An 18,629-nucleotide genomic window follows, 5' to 3' on the forward strand; every position below is an offset into this window, starting at 1 on the left:
TTGTACATATAGTGCAATTGTCGTCCGGGCTATTTCTCAGCAACTAATGACTGGAATTCAATGAAACTTTATGGGAAGCTTCACTACCAAGAGGAGATGTGCATATTATCAGCCGGTTCTCGTCGGATGATATTTCACAGAGTTATGGCCCTTTGAAATTTTCCATTGTACATATAGTGCAATGCTTGTCCGAGCTATTTCTCAGCAACTACTGACTGGAATTCAATGAAGCTTTAATCCATCCATCGTATAATTTTGTCCAAAGTTATGCCCCTTAAGACGTTTCCTTTTATCTGAATATATAGTGCAATATTGTGACAAAAAAATCTTTTGGTGAGCATCACCAGTCTACACCGGTTTCTTGTTACACATGTAAAAAACACAATTTTTCTTACAAAATGTTTTGTTTTTTGTTTGATTATCGATATGTGTTTTTCATTGTCTTCTTCATTACCTGTATTTAATAAACCATTGTAGTCAATGTCTCTAAGCCTCTTTAATTGACCTCGAGAGTAGTTTCCTCTTTAATTATCGATACTATGAATGTGATAGTGTATCCAGATATGCCTCAGTGTTCTATGTACACATTAACATTTAATACTTTTTAATGGCCATACTCATTTGAAATGCAAATCACCTAAATAATTAAATGCCAGCATCATACACTCGAACCAACTTCAATGAGTTCTAAACTCCTGTCACATTTCTATGTGCATGTATTGAGTTCGATCCATTTTCTGACACCAGATGAATATAATACAAAATTTGTAAAAAAAAAAATCAAACTTCAATGCATGGATCAAGTTCATATCACACTGAATAAAATACCTCAGTTGTATATCAATTTAATAGAAATAATAGAATTTTAATAAAAACTCGGTTGAGCTAAAATGTAGACGGTCTGCACAGGTTACTACATAAAGAAAGCACACAATATACAAAACATGGTTGAACAAAAATAAGATACTATTTTTTTAAATTTCAACAGCAACTTGTTGCTTTTTTTTATTGAATTCGAAATGTTTATTCATGCATTAGCATATGTCATGTTTGAAATGTATTTTAAGAAACCTAATCGAACAAAATATCAAGTGTGAAACAAAATGACTCAAAATAAAAATAAACAAGGGCTGTTTGTAAAACATGCATGACCCCCCCATATGGGCTGTCAGTTGTAGTGGCAGCCATTGTGTGAATACGTTTTTTGTCACTGTGACCTTGACCTTTGACCTAGTGACCTGAAAATCAATAGGGGTCATCTGCGAGTCGTGATCAATGTACCTATGAAGTTTCATGCTCCTAGGCGTAAGTTTCTTGAGTTATCATCCGGAAACTATTTTACTGTGTCGAGTCACCTTGACCTTTGACCTAGTGACCTGAAAATCAATAGGGGTCATCTGCGAGTCATGATCAATGTACCTATGAAGTTTCATGATCCTAGGCTTAAGCGTTCTTGAGTTATCATCCGGAAACCATTTTTCTGTGCGAGTCACCGTAACCTTGACCTTTGTCCTAGTGACCTAAAAATCAATAGGGGTCATCTGCCACTCATGATCAATGTACCTATGAAGTTTCATGATCCTAGGCGTAAGCGTTCTTGAGTTATAATCCGGAAACCATTCGGTGGACGGACGGACCGACCGACCGACATGAGCGAACAACATACCTCCTGTTCTTCGAAGAGGGGCATAATAAAAAAATCAAAATGCAAATTTAAAATTGAATAAAAGCAAAAGATATAAAAAAATAAAAATAAAAACAGGTAATACACTATTGACTGTTTTTTATGAACGGTCTTTTCAAGCAAACGTTACCATTTTTGAACTCATCCAAAATATCCTTGAGACCAATCTTTTGACAAATTTCATTTAGATTGGGCAATAAATGTGGCCTGTACGGCTGTAGAGTGTTAACAAGGCAAATGTTGACGCATCACGACGGACAAAAGGCGATCACAAAAGCTCACCATGAGCACATTATGTCTCTTTAAATAAAATGCACAAGCGATATGAAAACCAGATTGTATTTAATAGACGGCTAATCGTATTATTAACGCTTACGCTTGCTGTCATTATTCGACTGAAGGATTCACAGATAACGGTTATGTATTCATTGATAAAAACAACAACTGGCATTTATACAAGAAATTACGAAACGTAAATACGTCCCAACTACTCGTTGGTGTTCATATGCTTTGAATTCTGTAAGTCTTCCTTAAGTGCAAGAGAACACACATATACACATACACACAAATAAATTGACTACCCAATAAGTAATACTATACAGATGAAATAATATATTATAAAATGTTTACAAACATCGACAAGATGTATTGAAAAACATATTGGAATATGGCATGCAGTTCTCCTTTAAACATATTATACTTTGTTAACATATGTTACGTACAAGCTCTGATCAAAATATTTATACTGAATACGGTTATTCATTGTTTTTATTGTTTAAATTGGTTCAATCTGATGCGTATGTTTAATGTAAATGTATCTGCTTGACACAGAATTTTAAGAAATCTTATGCAAAATTATAAAATAGAATATTATCGATATAATGTAACACTTACTTACTAACATATAAACTAATGTAAAAATATATGCGCGCATTTTCTCTAAACGATTGTTGCTAAAAACATTATTTATAGATACTTCCGAGAACATAACATGATAAGTGATGCCATACTTAATAATTTGCATTTAAATAAACTTGTTTAATATATTCCATGAAAATATACATATCATATGATCTTACTGTTACATGCCTTGACTTATTCTTTGAACATACAATGATAAAAATATTTTTAAAAATTATTCACTTGCTATTATATCAATCAACTTAAAATAAAATTGTATTTGAATTATAATATATTTACTTATAACTTTGATGATTGGTATGTTTATAGTGTAAAAGAACATCAGGTTTGTATGAAATCAAGTTTATTTTGAAATAATGTAGGTAATATATTTTGTCATGACACTTAACTCCTGTTTCTTGACTGTTTAGTCCTCATAATCTATGTGTCTGTCACAGAGTACAAAGATATCATTTTCAGATGTCCGATTTGAAATACCGGTATTATCTGTCTCCGCATGGGTGTTCAGATTAATCTTTATTTACTGTGTCCGTCCTTTTTATCCTCAGGTAAACCGTGCGTCAGAACTTACTTCTGTAGTGTGGAGGTTTTTGAAGAATTTGCTTGTGTAACTTGTCTCGCCCCAAACTTTCGCAGTTATTATGGTCAGTTGATGCATAACGACCAAGATCACGTGAAAATTTACAAATTTGATAACACAGCTGTATGATAACTCAGCGGTTAAAATCTCTTTAAGAAAATACTAACATACATCGATGACTTATTGTATTTTTTTTTACACCGGGAGAGGAAACATTTACAAGTATTTTTTAAGTATTGACCACTCGTTTAAATGACGTTCGTTTACATTCTATTGGGGTCCAGGTTGTCCAACTGTAATAAAAAAAGTACTAATTCTCATGCTTTTGTAATGTGATTTACTATAAAGAAGTTGGTCACCGCCCTTAAATAAACGACCTCGTGCTAATGGTAAGTTTGTTTCTTGTTGGTTGAGCTGTCTGTTCACTTTGTAAATGTTTGAACCTCTTTGTTTATAGGTACCTATAAATTGTATAACTTATTTCAATAAAGAAGTATTTTTGTTGACTCGAAAACATCATTTACCCGGTAATAATATGTTTTTCACTACACGTTAATTTTGTGTCTTATCTGTTTTTATACAATAACAGTGTTAATACCTCTGTAACATTCATATAATGCATACGTTATCATTTAAATTATATAAGCATAAGGTACCATTTGATTGTGCATGTTAATCTTGTTCTTTAAATCAATTAGCGCGTGTTTTTTTTAATCAGATTCAGAGTTCAAGTACAAAGATGTCATACTCACTGGTTGGCATTTGAAGGCAGTCATAGTTGCTAGGGTTTCTTGTCGTTTGAGACATGTCGTCGTACATTTCGTTAGAAGAAGATTGTATGTGAGTACCATTTCCGCCAGCAGATCTTGAATATGGAGAACATCTGTCATAACCTTTTAAATGCTTTACATGACGTTAGGTATGGAAAACTTAGTTTGTTTTTAAAAAGTGTGTGTACATGGTTTGCTCGGCAGTTTAATACTCGACACGGTTAATATCACTCAGAAAATCTGCACTATTGACAATTTAACAAAAATTGTATACACAATTGCTCACTCTGAACACATTAATTTCAACATAAACAATATCGATGGGTATGTAGAATATAAATGTAGGACAGGATTGTGTATTTCTATAACAAATGTTCAGATAAGCACTCATATAATCAAGAATAGCTGCGCTGATTATTGAAAAAATCTTTCACTTAGTGATGCAAGCATGACATTTGGCATAAATTATCTTTAGGTACACCTTCCTTTAAAAAGAACGTTAGCCACTTGAAAATTCAAAATGTCGGAATTTTTTTCAAGATGGCCGCCAATACTCTGTTTTTAGCAAGAAGTTCTAGTTGGGTCAATATATGAAAAACAATACCTTCAACCACCCAAAAATTGCTACAAAGGGTATTTTAACTGATCCTGTTAGGGTAGAAGGTCCTTTAAAAGATATCAAAAGTTTACCACAATCGGACCTCCGGAAAGTTGTTTTTTTCAAGATGACCGCCAAGATGGCCGCCAATTACCTATTAATGATCATAACTATGTAACTATACAATAAAATTTGATGAATTAGTTGTCTATACCTAAGTTTCAAGGGGCAAATAACACATAAAGATCATCAGACATTGTTTAAGTTTATAACAGTACACACAAATCCAACATGTCGTCCAAAATGGCCGCCAAGATGGCCACCAAAACCTATAAATGATCATGACTATGTAAATATCCACTCAAGTTTGATTATTTTGGTGGCTATACATAGCCTTCAAGGGGCAAACAAACATATTAAGATCATCATACATTGTTTAAGTTTATTATATTACACACAAATTCAACATGGCGTCCAAAATGGCCACCAAGATGGTCGCCAAAACATATTAATGATCATAACTATGTAACTATGCACTCAAATTTGATGAATTTGTTGTCTATACCTAGGTTTCAAGGAGCAAATAACACATAAAGATCATCAGACATTGTTTAAGTTTACAAAAGTACACACAAATCCAACATGGCGTCTAAAATGGGCGCCAATATGGCCGCCAAACCCTATTAATGATCATAACTATATAAATATCCACTCAAATTTGATTATTTTGGTGGCTATACATATGTTTCAAGGGACAAAGAACACATTAAGATCATCAGACATAGTTTAAATTTATTATATTACACACAGATCCAACATGGCGTCCAAAATGGCCTCCAAGATGGCCACCAAAATCTATTAATGATCATAACTTTGTAACTTTCCACTCACAATTGATGATTTTGGTGTCTATACCCAGGTTTCGAGGGGCAAAGAACACATTACGATTATCAGACATAGTTTAACTGTAATATGGTACACAGAAATCTCACATGGCGTCAAACGACACAATACGAAGGACCACAAATCAATTACTTTTGACGTGATGTTTTGTCACGTGAAACGCCATAGTTTGGACCTGCCGTGATTTTTTGATTTCGACAAGAGGATCGATATTTTTCAGCTTAAGACAACACTGATTTTGCAGGGAATGATGCGTATCTTGCACCAGAAAATACAGTACCCTGGGCTGCAATTGTCATTCAAATTCTTGCCTATGATTAATATGTACAATGGGGACAAAGCGTGCATGCTGTCAACATAAGCCTTAGTTTGCCACCTTGCCACAACCTTCACACCATTGTAACGTTTGACCAACCCTTGTATTGGAAGGCTGCCAATATCATCATTAATGCGCCACAAAGTAGTTTAAAGTGTTGATTAGAATATTTGGGATGTTTCATAAACGTATAAACTTGCGAGGGGGACGGGGGCAAAGGATCCCTCATGGCAGAAACCGCTCACAAAAACATACTTGAGGCAGTGTATAGAAAAAATGCGCAAAATTGTGCACATTGTGACACGAAAAATTGTCCAGAGGGATTCACGGGATCATCGTATTGTTGAAAACTGCATACACAGCCAGCTTACAGCCAAAATGACCAAGGAAAATCCAGACATTCAGATACTGCTGGATCATGCAAAGGATTTGTACTCTTCCCTTCTTAGATGCAAAATGACGCTAGCAGATGATATGTTATGCGATTTATATCAAACCCGAGAGTGTTACAGAGAAGAAGAAATATGAACTTGCCCAGACCTCAAAGACAAGCATAGTATGGCTGAATTATCAGTTTATGATTAACAATTGAAGGGTGTTGATTAAAGCATATCGTACTGGGTGTTGGCTGATGCATTAGTAGGCAGTAGTTATCCATCTTTGATGCAAATAAGCGACCTAGAGGAAACGCAGCCAGACGTTTATCGAAAGTTCGGTATTGGCTTTCACGTTGTTCGTAGGAGCCATCAGTGCTATGCTGGGCTAGGACGTGATCTTGTCATTGAGCACACATTGATGATGTGTTTATAGAGCACATGCGATATAACTCGCGGCAGTGAAATGTCCGAGGAAATGCAAACCCCTTGAACCCTATCTGCATCATCCGAGCACAACAGTGGGATGCAGGATTTCACACATCTGACCTATACTTTAATTCCACAACACACAGATTCAACTGAGGCGAGCATCAAAGGGGATTTTTTTGATCTATAGAAAATGCAGACACAGATTACAACCTGCTCACCATACACAGCTGACCCTACTCTGAGAAACATGGTCAATAAGATAGTGCCTGGGTCAGTTGTGAATGTTCATGCTGTTGAGGCGGTTGGGAAAACGATCATAAGATATATCATGAAAGTCGGTCTTTGCTTATACATTCACGAGAAAATACAGAGCCAAAGCTCTTGGGGATAGCTTGGCTGTTAAGATCGCTTCTGACCGTGCTTTTTATCCTGCTCTTTTGTTCCAGCGTTTCATGGTGGTGTAGAAATCTGGAGATCCTTCCCTTGCAGTCGTATTGTCTTTTGAACTGTGCTCCCATCCTGCTGCCTTCTTTGAAACCAAGAACGTACTGTGTACAGCAGATAAGCCTCAGATAGCTCAGGTAATTTGAGAGTATGCTAAAGACACATCATATCGTGGGCTTAGCGCAAAACGGTTGTAACTCCATTTTTTGAAATTTTACAGGAGAGACAAAAAACTGCCCAATTTTTTTAAACATATCTTGCTGAATTTTATTAAAAAAGCATATATTTGGTTAGTTCCAAGCAGTGTTAAAAGACTCATTTCCAATCTGTAGAATAATTATGGAAAGAGATATTTGAACATGTTCAAGTTACAACCATTTTCCACCTTACATTTTGTGAAATTTCATTTATTATTTTTATGCAATAGGGAAGTAACTCAAGTTACAACTGTTTTCCATTTTTAATTTGGGCAGATTTTAATATTTATTTGTGTGTTAAATGGAAGTATCTCATCATGTACTCTTTATTCTTCATTATTAGTAAAAGAAAGCAAAACTTATTATAGTTACCATAAACTTTCAACAATCATAAAACACTTTTTTGAACAAATACAATCATTTTAGTATGGTGTATAAAATGTATTCATAATTATTCCACACATTATTGATATACGTTTTTTATAATATAATTTGTTGTTTACTTTAATAAATTAAATTAAATGAGATCTTTAAACGATTTTTTTAATCATCTAAAACTATTCTAGAGATCTACATGATCAGCTAAGATTCAAACTTTGAGGTATTTATTTTATCCTTTATTATTCATTACCGAAACAGTTTGTGATTTTATACTGCAGTCTCGCAATTAAAGAAGCGAAAAATAATATTTCTAGTATTAAAAGATTTTTTACTCAAGCCAACTTAATTAATTAATTAACTTATTTCCTGCCGTTCATGTACATCATTTGTATATAATGCTTATATATAATACTATAATTAATTATAAAGAATATAATTATTTTTCACGGTTCATTCACTTGATTCTTTAATGAATAAAAAGGAATTTAACACTATGTTGAACATAGGTAAATTAATAAAATTAACAATAAAGAAAGTTGTAGAACAAGTTAATTTTGTTTCAAAAAGGTAGAATTGAGATTTGGAAAATAGAATTGTGACTTCCAAGTATGTACTTGTATTCAAACATATTTTAGCATCACAATAATTCCCTTGTTACTTTGTTCAATTTGGTCTGCAGTTATTTAACATAAAAGAATTAATAGCTAAAGATTTGATACCATAAACGCTTTTACTGGGTATAACAGCAAAAGTAAGATCATTCATCAACATGACTTGTCAGACTGTTACAATTATACCACTATGCGGCATGTCAGACTGTGACAATGGTACCGGTATGTATTATGTTAGACTGTGACAATGGTACCAATATTAAGCATGGAAGACTGTGACAATTATATCAGTACATAGCATGTGAGACTAAGACAATGGTACCAGTACATAGCATCTGAGACTGTGACAATGGTACTGGTACGAAGCATCTGAGACTGTGACAATGGTACCACTATATAGCTTGTCAGACTGTGAAAATTATACAGTAGGTAGCATAATTGCTGCATGTGAGACTGTAACAAAGGTACCACTATTTAGCTTGTCAGACTGTTACAATTATACCAGTACATAGCATGCTAGACTGTGACAATGTAACCAGTATGAAGCATGTCAGACTGTAACAATGGTACCATTACGTAGCATCTGCGACTGTGACAATGGTACCCGTATGTCGCATGTCAGACTGTGACAATAGTACCAGTACATAGCATGTCAGACTGTGACAATGGTACCAGTATGTATTATGTTAGACTGTGGCAATGGTACCAATATGTAGCATGTCAGACTGTGACAATTTAACCAGTACGTAGCATGTGAGACTGAGACAATGGTACCAGTACGTAGCATCTGAGACTGTGACAGTGGTACCACTATGTAGCTTGTCAGACTATGAGATTATACCAGTGGGTAGCATTTGAGACTGTGACAATGGTACCACTCTTAAGCTTGTCAGACTGTGAGATTATACCAGTTAGTAGCATTTGAGACTGTGAAAATGGTAACACTACGTAGCGTGTCAAACTGTTACAATTATACTAGTACATAGCCTGCTAGACTGTGACAATGGTACCAGTATGTAGCATGTCAGACTGTTACAATGGTACCAGTATGAATCATATGCAACTGTGACAATGGTACCAGTATCTAGCTATCGGACTTTGCCAATGGTACCCAGGACTACGTGGCTTGTCAGACTGTGAAAATTTTACCAGTATTCAGCATGTGAGACTGTGACAATGGTACCACTACGTAGCTTGTCAGACTGTTACAATTATACCAGTATATGACATGCTTAACTGTGACAATAGTACCAGTATGTAGCATGTGAGACTCTTACAATGGTACCAGAACGTAGCATCTGCGACTGTGACAAAAGTACCAGTACGTAGCATGTCAGACTTTGACAATGGTACCAGTATGTAGCTTGTCATACTGTGACAATAATATCCGTATGTTGCATGTTAGACTGTGACAAATTGGCACCAATATGTAGCAAGTCAGACTGTTTTAATTATACCAGTATGGAGCATGTGCGGCTGTTGCAATCATACCACTACGTAGCTTGTCAGACTGTGAAAATTATACCAGTGGCTAGCATGTGAGACTGTGACAATGGTATCACTACGTAGCTTGTCAGACTGTTACAATAATGCCAGTACATAGGCTTTTAGCATGCTTGACTGTGACAATGTAACCAGTATGTAACATGTCAGACTGTTACAAGGGTACTAGTTCGTAGCATCTGCAACTGTGACAATGGTACCAGTATGTAGCATGTCAGACTGTGACAATGGTACCAGTATGTAGCAAGTCAGACTGTTATAATTATACCAGTATGGAGCATGTGCGCCTGTGGCAATCATACCACTATGTAGCTTGTCTGACTGTGAAAATTATACCAGTACATGGCATGCTAGACTGTGACAATAGTACCAGTATGTAGCATGTGAGACTGTTACAATGGTACCAGAACGTAGCATCTGCGACTGTGACAATGGTTCCAGTGGATAGAATGTCAGACTGTGACAATGGTACCAGTAAGAAGCTTGTCATACTGTGACAATTATACCGGTATGTAGCATGTGAGACTGTGACAATGGTACCATGCAGTGTGTAGCATCTGAGACCGTGACAATGGTACCAGTACATAGCATGTCAGACTGTTACAAGTATACCTGTACGTAGCATGTCAGATGGGGACAATGGTACCAGTATATAGAATGTCAGACTAAGACAATTGTACCAGTAAATAGCATGTCAGACTGAGACAATAATACCAGTACGTAGCAATTTAGACTGAGACAATGGTACCAGTGTGTAGCATGTCAGACTGAGACAATTATAACAATGATGCTCACAAGGTAGGAAAAAGATCAATCACATTTTGTTCTAGTTTCTGTCTTATCATTTTTCTTTTATCACAATTATATTTCAATAGTTTGTATTTGAATTCAGAAAGAGGATTAAAGTTCATTATTTTTTTAATTAAAATAAGCTGATAAGATAAACTTGTTTTGACTTTAACTCTGTTGAATTTTAATAATTACAATACAAATATTAAATGATTTAAGAAAGATGTAAAGGTAATTATGTATGTTCTTGAGAATAAAAAAAAATTAAAACAACCTTTAGAATGTCAAGGCCCACATGGCAAGCAAATCAAATAGTGATGTCATAATTATGATGTCATAAACTGAAGATGTAAAGATGAGTTACTTCCGTTCCAACATTTTAAACAATGTATTTTTTTGTGCTCAAAGGTTGTAACTTGAGATACAACTGTTTTGCATAACAAAAATTATCAAAAATTAGATACAACCATAAGCCAAATACATGTTTTCATGGGTAAATTTTCAGAATATAATCTTAATATCTATTTAGGATGTGTAAAGTAAAACAAAACAACATGAAAAATGAAAAAATATGATTTTTGGTAAAATTGTGAGTTACAACCGTTTTGCGCTAAGCCCACGATATGAGGCTGAGATGAACTGTATTAATGAAACAGATGCTTGATGGTGGCACTTTGCTGAATCCTTAACCATGGAGAAGGGCGACTTATATAGCCGAGTCGTATGTAGATTCATAGAAAATGCATTACGGACAAGCGAAAGTGGGGTTCGATGGCTACGAAGACGTTTATTATAACAAAGACAACACGCACCGGAGACGATGAAACAAACGTGAATCATATTGTGATTTTCAGCAAAGCAACAGAATGCTCATGTAAAAAAGAAGAATTTTTGTCTCGTGACAGAAACAAGGCCGGCATGATGGCTCTGATCAGCACAGCTCTGCCTTAAATGGGATGCTATTTTGTTCTGTCTTCAGTGGATGCAGACGTTGAAATTGTTAAAGAAACAGTATAACGATCCCGTCGTAGCCCCACACAGTTGGTGGGCGAGGATACAGATTTGCTCATCTAGATCCTGCATTACTCCGAAAGGGACAATAAGACCATCTACTTCTGCTTAGATGTAAATAAATAGTCAAAGGAACACAAAGTGTATAATATTAACCTTTTGGAAGAACTGATGCTTATTCAGGCTGTAATTAATATTCAATGAATTTCAGCAACGGTAAAAAATGAAGTCTACAGAAGTTAGTTAAACCTGATCCGATTTTGAAGTCATGTGCTAGTTCATTCTCTCTTCCAAATGTCATAAATTGGAGTTTATGATTGTTCAACTGTTTAATGATAACCTCAACTCGATTACAGTGTTCCTTGTCTCCTAAACTATGGCGTTTTACATAACAACCATAACTTTTGAGTAACAAGTTATGGACTTGTTGTCCTTCGTATTATGTTAATGGCCATTTTGGTCGCCGTGTTGGATGTTTGTGTAACAAAATTAGCTTACATTTTGTCTGATGATATAAATGTGATATTTATGTGTTCTTTTCTCCCTGAAACCTGGGTATAGGCACCGAATTAATCAAATTTGAGTGGACAGTTACATATTTTATTATTATAAATAGGTTTTGACGGCCATCTTGGCGGCCATTTTGGATTTGTGTGATATATAATAAACTTAAAAAATGTCTGATGACGTTAATGTTTTCTTTGCCCCCTGATACCTATCTATAGACACCAAAATCTAGATCTTAAATTGAGTGGAAAGTAACATAGTTATGATCATAAATATGTTTTGGCGGCCATCTTGGCAGCCATTTTGGACACCATGTTGGATTTCTGTGTGACATTATTAACCTACACTTAGTCTGACGAATTAAATGTGTTCTTTGCCGCCTGAAACCTGGGTATTGACACCAAATTCATCAAATTTGAGTGGATGGTTACATAGCTATGATCAGATCTTGGCGGCAATTTTTTAAGCCATTTTGGATTTGTGTGTACTATATTAAACTTAAACAATGTCTGAATTTAAATTCAAACTAGTCAAATTGTTGTGTACGAAATCAAAATCAAGTAATATTCACAGCAGTAATACCTTTCAGAGAATTCGTTTCTTTTTTTTTCATTTTTCAATCCTGATGGCGGCCATCTTGAAAACGGACGCCATTTTGAAATTTGTATTGGTTAACGTGCTTTATCAAATCGATAGTTACTGAAGAGTATATGTGCCGAATTTAGAGTTTGCATCACAAACTGAAAGATTTCTTGATTAATGGACTTAATCTGCTGAGCTTGAATAACGTTGAGTATAAAATACATAATGTGCATTACCTGATTAACAGACTAATTGGCGGTAAAGGCGCAATTGAATTAAGCAAAACGCGAATTTTAATGAACTAATCCATGCATTTCACTGAAAATAAGTCGCGACCCAAGCGATATATTTACATACAGTTTACCATGTCTAATTAAAACAATATGTCAACGAGGTACCTTTAGAATACCTAATATATAAAAACCACGTGAATACACGGACGTGTTTATTATTATGAAGCGCTTTACATTATGGATAGGTTAAAAAAATATCATTTTATAGTTATGACATCATTTGCTGATATTTATCACGAGTCTCAGTATACAGATCAGATTTGTATTTATATTAAGATCTCTCTCTGTCTTTCTGTCTCTCTGTCTCTCTGTCTCTCGGTCTCTCTGTTTCGCTGTCTATTTGTCTCTTGTCTATCGTCGTCTCTCTCTGACTCGGCGCGATTCGCGGAAGTAGATAGCATCGCGCGCGGAGACTAGAGCGGCGCGCAGCGCAGCTTAGGCTCGAGCGCTCTGCGCGCGCTCGAGCGCGAGGGCCCCCGCCTCCCGCAAGCACACGCCCTCCCTCCCGCCCGTCACGCCCCCCCATCCCCCCTCCCTCCCTCCTCCCTCCCTCCTCCCTCCTCCCCCTCCCCTCCCTCCCTCCTCCCTCCTCTGCTCGCTCTCTCTCTCTTCTGGTATATATAATATATAATAGATTAATATAGATAATATATATATATATATATATATATATATGATATATATATATATATATATATATATATATATATATATATATATATATATATATATATATATATATATATAGTATGATGTTTATAAATTCATACAAGTGTTAATATGCAAGTATTTTAGTGTGAAAATTCATATCAATAAAATTGCAATTCAAAATTGAATCCGATCGATATCTTTTAATCCTAACATAATATCTTTTATTGATTGCTTTATCGCAAAATTTATACACATGTATTTGCTTGAACTTACCGACGAAGTATTCGGATGTATACCACAATAAATACAATTACAGCCGCCACGACAATTCCAAGGACTGAAGACACAGCTAATAAAGCGATGTAATACTTGTCGGAATGATTCTTTGGACGCTCTGTTGTAGAAATAGATACCTCATCTGAAACACACATGTAGGAACGTAGCATAGGTGTGAGCATTCGATTTTGAAATCTTACCCACGCTACAGTTACTTTGACCTCACCATGGCGAACATGGGTAATTAGGACCATGTTATGTAACAAAGCTACAGCTTGTTCCTTGTAGACAATGGCATGGGTTGGAGAAGTTTATACCTAACATGCCATGGTCGCGAGCTGTGAACGTTGATATATATATATATATATATATATATATATATATATATATATATATATATATATATATATATATATATATATATATATATATATATATATATATATATATATAGACATTCTTATAATAGAGGACAATTATTAGTAATGTTGGTCTAGATTGTTTAACGTCAATCCTTAACGAGTATAGTATATGCTTAATATTATAAGTTAACTTACAATGTAGAAGTTAACATATTACAATAATTACCTACCAGTGTAAAAAATACTTTTAGTTCCTGTTTGATATAAAAAAGTTTTATACAGTTATTGCATTCATTCACAAAATCCATACCAAAGGACAAAAATAGGTGCAGATCGAATACGTTGCAGTTATATGTTTTTCTAGCTATATAATTTATTTTAAATACGAAGCTTGTGCAACAAAATTACTTGAACATTAAATTTTATACAATTATGGCCTAAAATAAGACAATCAAAACATTAGATACAATTTAATCTCTTTATTATTTGGTATGTCACACCTATCCAGGGAGCACTGACCATTCGGACAGTGTCCGGTAACATGGTCACATGTTAATCCGTTGTAACAATGACAAGATGAGGAGCAGTCCATGCCAAAGAGACATTGATAGCATTCTACAAAAGTCGATCGGGCATGTACAATCATATTATTTGTATCCGATAATTACTATCTGCAGTTAGCTCTTGACCATCCAGGTGCGCACTGATCATCCGGACAGTGACTGGTTACATGGTAACATATTGATCCGTTGTTACAATGACACGATGAGAAGCAATTCATACCAAAGAGGCATTGATCACTTTGTAAAACGGGCATGTAAAGTGATATGAAATGTAAAAGAAGACGTAGATAAAGGAAGTCTGTACGTATGCATGCAAGAGACATATGTCGTTTTATACAAAAATAATGATAACATACACACACATGGAAACAATCACAATAAACTGCTGGCAAAAACTGAAAATCAATAAACATCTTACCAACGCTACAGTTATTTCCAGTCCACCCAGGAGCACAGATATCATCGAAACAGTTGCCAAAGACATGGTCGCACCTTGCCCCGGGTAGGCAATGGCATGGGGAGGAGCAATTTGCACCAAACTTATCTTGAACGCATGCTGTAAATGTGGAGCAGATTATACAGAAGTAAAGGCCTTAAGAAAAGTAGATAAAGTATGCATCTTACCAACGCCACAGTTACTTCCAGTCCACCCAGTAGCACATACATTATCAGAACAGTTGCCAGAGACCTGGTCACAGCTTGCCCCGGGTAAGCAATGGCAGGGAGAGGAGCAGGTTTTACCGAAAAACCCCAAGATAGCATGCTGTAACCGTGGAGCAGATGAGTTTAGTGGAGGACATCACGTTAGTAGCACACGGAAGAAGAAAACATATTGCCTTAAAGGGACGCTTTGGTAAATTGACAAAATTGAAAAACAAAAAGGTTTCAGATTCGCACATTTTCCTTAAAGCTATGATATTTGTAAGGAAACAGTAATACTGAACATTTACAATGCTCTAAAATATCCATTATTTGCATCTTTTGATGATTTAATACCTAAAAATTATTAAGCGTTGCCACGCGAAACGATTGCATTATTTTGAGATCTGTTGTTGTCGTTGTATTTTTTGATACTACGAGGATTGCATTTATCAAGTAAAAAATACACTCATCATGATATGAAAGCAGATAGTCTAATGGATAGAGCGATAGACTTTTGCTCCATGGCTCCAAGGGTCAGTGGTTCGAGCCACGTTGAGGGTTACTTTTTTTAATTATTTAACTGTATTCTTGTTTTTTAACTTGAGATTTGTAGGCCAAATGTTAACATGTATCAATATAAAGCATTTAATGACAAACTTCAATACATGCCAAAACCTGTGAAAAGGCCCCTTTAAAGGGACCGTTTAAGCGTTTGGTAAATTTACAAAATCAAGCAACAAAGTTACAGATTCACAAGTTTTCGTTGTAATAATGATATTAGCAAGGAAACAGTAAAACTGAACATTAACCATTCTCTCAACTATACATTATATATGATCTTTTCACGATTTAAAAACCTGGCAATTATATACTTTACAAACGCAAACCGATTGAAAAATTGGGAGTGTTCTGTTGTTATCGTGATATTTCGTGACAATACGAGGATTGCTTATATAAAGTATACAATACACCACTCACTGTATTGGAAAGGATGGCTGAGTGGTTTAAATGTTATACTTATACTCCAAGGGTCAGTGGAGCGAGCCCAGTTATGGATTACTTTTTTGGTTCTTTAATTGTCTTCTTTTTTTCATGGCGCTATTTAGTTCCAATGTTTACATTTATCAATTTTAAGCATTTAATAAACAACTGAATAATATGCCAAATCTGTGAAAAGATCCCTTTAATGACCTACCAGTATTAAGTATAATCTTACGTCGCATTCTATATAATTACAGGGTATATATGTATTGTTTGCATACACACAATAAAGTAACTCATACCGAAAAATAACAATACATTTCGGCACAGATCAGTTGTGTTGCTGTTATTTTATTTTAGTTTGCTTTCCTTCTGTGCTATATCAAACATAAACATTTACTTATATTTTTTGTACTCGTGGGTTCCTAATCTGAAATACTTGAAAAACGAATAAAATAAAATTAGTCTACATATAATTAACGGAAAAATATTATTTATATTTAAATCCCATAAATAAATTGCATGTCAATCTTACCCAAGATACAATTAGTACTTGACCATCCAAAGGCACACTGACCGTCTGGACAGTGCCCGGTAACACGGTCACATTTTGAACCTTGAAACAATGACATGTTTTATTTAAAACGATTAGTGGTTACTGGTTAACATACCCACACATGAATGCGATCATAATAATACAAATGCATGGGTTTTCCTTCAATAAATTGTAAATCAATAAACATCTTACCAACGTTACAGTTACTTTCAGTCTACCCAGGAGCACATAGACCATCGGAACAGTTGCCAGAGACATGGTCGCAGCTTGCTTCAGGTAGGCAATGGCAGGGGGAGGAACAGTTTAAACCAAACATATCTTGATCACATGCTGTGAAGGTGGAGAAGAATAAACGGTTTGATTGAACCCTTCAATTAACTACGTTAGATTAGTAGCAAACAGTAGATATGAACATATGACCATAATAATATACCAGTGTAAAATGTAAGTGTACGTTGCATTCGGTTTAATTATACAGGTTTTTCATGACAACAAAACATCAAGAACTCCATACCAAAATATTGTCAACTATTGAGATTGCTGCGATCATCAGATTTTAATTTGCCAGCTTTCTTTTCAACATACAATATAAGCTATTTTTGCATACGAGGGTTGTCAAGCTCATATACTTAAACATGGGCTTAAATAAAACTATGCCTAAATATCAATCTTATCCATGCTACAGTTTGTGCTTGACTATCCAGAGGCAAACAGAATATCCGGACAGTTCCCAGTAACATGGCCACATGTTGATCCGTTGATACAATTACATGATGAAGAGCAGTTTACATCAAGAGGGCTTGATAACGTTCTATGTTGCTGTTATTTTTTATAATTTGTTATTTTTCTTGGCAGTGTTAATTATTAACATGTAAAGTTATGTTTTCGTACTCGAGGGTTCTTAATCTGATTTATTTTAAAATCGAATAAAATACAATTATGACCACAAATAATAAGATAAAAAATATTATTAATATTTTGATCTCATTTATCAAATGCATTTCAATCTTACCCAAGGTGCAGTTAGTGCCGGACCATCCGGGGGAGCATTGGCCATCAAGACAGTGTCCGGTAACATGGTCACATATTAGACCGTTGAAACAATGACACGATGAGGAGCAGTTCATTCCAAAGAGGCCTTGATCACATTCTGTAAAAATAGATCACACATGTGCAGTGATAAGTAATAGACGATGTAGTTTATGTAGTGGTGTATTAACTATATAGGAAGTCTATACATATGCATGCGAGTGACATGTGGCGTTTTATTTAAAACGATAAGTGATAAACATTCAAACACATGGATACAATCACCATAAACAGTCATGTTGCCGGCATAAAATGTAAATCAATAATGCATCTTACCAACGCTACAGTTACTTTCAATCCACCCAGGAGCACATACATCATTAGAACAGTTGCCAGAGACGTGGTCGCAGCTTGATCCGGGTAGGCAATGACATGGCGAGGAGCAGTTTAAACCAAACATATCTTGACCGCATGCTATAAAGTGATACAGTATTAAAGAGCGTTACATAAGTAGCACATAATGGAAGTAAATATTGACAGTCCGCTGTAAAGTATGATTGATATAGATCTAACATTCTATATAATTATACTGGTTGTATACGCATAAACAAAATCAAGTAATGCATATCAAAATTAAACAATATAGGCGAAGATCAAGAGTGCTTCAAGTAAA

General features: G+C 35.1%; 1 long non-coding RNA gene across 1 annotated transcript; it reads right to left on the bottom strand.

Annotated features, from left to right (window-relative positions):
* Positions 1 to 1,127: 1,127 nt before the first annotated feature.
* Positions 1,128 to 14,124, bottom strand: LOC127879161 (uncharacterized). The gene is made up of 3 exons (XR_008048944.1): positions 13,821 to 14,124; positions 3,938 to 4,050; positions 1,128 to 3,478 (listed from the first exon to the last, which is right to left on the bottom strand). It is a non-coding gene; the product is annotated as an uncharacterized LOC127879161 (long non-coding RNA).
* Positions 14,125 to 18,629: the final 4,505 nt, after the last annotated feature.

The sequence above is a fragment of the Dreissena polymorpha genome, chromosome 4 (assembly GCF_020536995.1).
Source record: "Dreissena polymorpha isolate Duluth1 chromosome 4, UMN_Dpol_1.0, whole genome shotgun sequence".
Lineage (NCBI taxonomy): Eukaryota > Metazoa > Mollusca > Bivalvia > Myida > Dreissenidae > Dreissena > Dreissena polymorpha.